The following is a 2662-nucleotide window of genomic DNA, read 5'->3' as shown; positions in this document are numbered from 1 at the left end:
CCTGAGCGTTCTTTATCATTGACATCAAAATCACCACTCTTAAATCGCTGAAACCATACTTGGCATGTTCTTTCCGATGGAGCATAATTGCCATAAGCTTCGAAAAGCAATTTATGAGCTGCAGCTGCAGTTTTTTTCAAGTCAAAGTAATGAAGCAGCACATGTCGAAAAAACAAATTATCACGTTCCATATTTAATCAAAAGAAAAAATAGCACTGCTCGCTTAAATGAATCTCTTCGCACTGAATTTTATTGACAAATGTCTAACCTCTAAAATGCAGTCAGTTTCAGATGTCAAAATAAATTACATCTACAACTAACGTCATCTAACTGTGAGCCGCAGGAACTAAGTTTACTACCTAATATATTAAATCCTAAGTAACAAGATAATGTCAAATAACATTTTCATTACATTATTAAAATGTTACTAAAGCATCATGTAATGTTACTTGGCTCGTAATATATCGTATTGAATAATATATTTCAAAAGTAATATATTATTTTGTAATATGACAAATATCTTTCTTGTTAATATTATTCACAAGAGGAACTTCCTTTCTTCGGATTATTGATTTTATCGAACTTTTGTAGGAATATAATATTGGTATAGAAGTAATAAACGCTATTCGGAGACTCTATGCAATTCTCAACCGTTTACAAGAAATTGCGGTTTGCGCAACAGACTAGGCGCCATGCTATGAGTCTGCACGTTAGGTGTTTCGAGCTGATTCGAACCCAATTCAGTTTAGTTTTTTTTTTTTTTATACAGTTCTTTATTGGTGCGAATAAAAATATGTAATATATAAAATAATACACAGACAAATCCTTTATACAATCGAACATTTTTATTGCAACAATGACTGTGATATATTACAGTAATATGTACATCACAGTAATATATACTGTAATGCGTTTTCGCGGACATTGTAATATTACCGTGATATCTCAGTAATATTACAGTAATATGTACATCACAGTAATATATACTGTAATGCGTTTTCGCGGACATTGTAATATTACCGTGATATCTCAGTAATATTACAGTAATATTTCTGCTACATTTCATTGTAATATTGCAGTGGAAATGTGATATTACTATGATATTACTGTAATATTACGTGCTACGTAACATGTAATACTTTGCTAAGTGATGAAATACTTACGTAAAGCACTGTCAAGAATTAATATTTATAAATATTAATAATAAATGTTTATAAATATTTATTTCAAATTATTTTTTTTAAATATTATATAAATATTTTATAAATATTTTTTTATATATACATAAAAAGAGAAAGGAAAAGGCATATAAATCTTTATTCAAAATATTAAAATATAGGCTAAATATCTAAATATTTTATAAAATACTTTATATAACATGTGAACAAAAAATTAATTTGTCGTAATATTTTGTAAATATTTCTATAAATATTACACATGAAAAAAAAATAATTATTTATTAAATTAATGAAGAAATAAGAAAATCGAAATTTAAATTGGTAATGTACATTAAAAAAATTATTCTTTAAATGAAAAAAATATATTTTGTTACATATAATTTCTTAACTTAAAAAATATTTGTTAAATTTTAGAAAATATATAATAAATATAAAGTAATATTTTTTTTAATTTGTAAATTACGTTGTAAAATTATGAATTTCTAAATAAAAAAGTGATTTCTTTGATTTAAAATATCTATATATAAGAATAAGCAAATGATTTCCTTACAAAAAGAAAATTAGTGTTTTTAAATGTAAAAACTGTTTAAATAAATATTTGTTTTAAAAGTAAATAAAATATTTCATTTTATAAATCTAAATAAATTATTTTCTAATATTAAAAGTATCTTTTTAAATTAAAGTTTCTTTATTATCAGAAAACACTTTATTTAAATTTATAAAATAATTTATTTATATTTTACTTACTTTTTAAACAAGTAAATATTTTTTAAATATACTTTTTACATACTTTTTAAAAGGATCCGTTTTCTTCTTTTAAATAAATCATATGTTTTCGTACATGGATATACCATATATAATACCATATACAATACGAAGCGTTAATCAAAGTGACAGTGGTGCAGTAGGTAAGGTGAACGACTCAAGAACCAGAAGTCTCAGATTGGAATCTCAGCAATGCCCATACAGCACAGAAGCTTGCAGCAACATTGCTACAACGTTGCAAGATTGCATATTGCAGTGCAATGTTGCAGGGTCATTGCAGTGATATTAATTTGCAATATTACTTTAGCAATATTGCAGCAATGTTTCAAATATTACAAATATAATATAATATTTTTTACTTATTTACTAATTATTTTTGTTACTTGTATTTCAAATTCAGTAATGTTTCACATCAATAGCACTTATAAAATAATACTTGTTAGTGCATTCATTAATACTAAAATTTGTCTTATTGCATATTTCTTATATTTCTTATATCATTTTTCGGAGAAAATACTAATTTTAAATTTAATATTCGTACTTGTTGAATTTTGTGGCTTTTTTTGTTTCATAAAATTTTGGGGAGGGTTCTGATTGCCTACAAATTAATTGCCTACAGTATCGATTGCTGACATTCAACTTATTCACATTTCATTTGTACACAAAAATTATTGCTTACAGTACAATTACCTACAAGTTGTATTACGCACAAATAAAAT

Source organism: Odontomachus brunneus, unplaced genomic scaffold, assembly GCF_010583005.1.
Source record: "Odontomachus brunneus isolate Ranch 3 - 2012 unplaced genomic scaffold, Obru_v1 Obru_scaffold_179, whole genome shotgun sequence".
Lineage (NCBI taxonomy): Eukaryota > Metazoa > Arthropoda > Insecta > Hymenoptera > Formicidae > Odontomachus > Odontomachus brunneus.
This window is presented reverse-complemented; position numbering follows the sequence as displayed.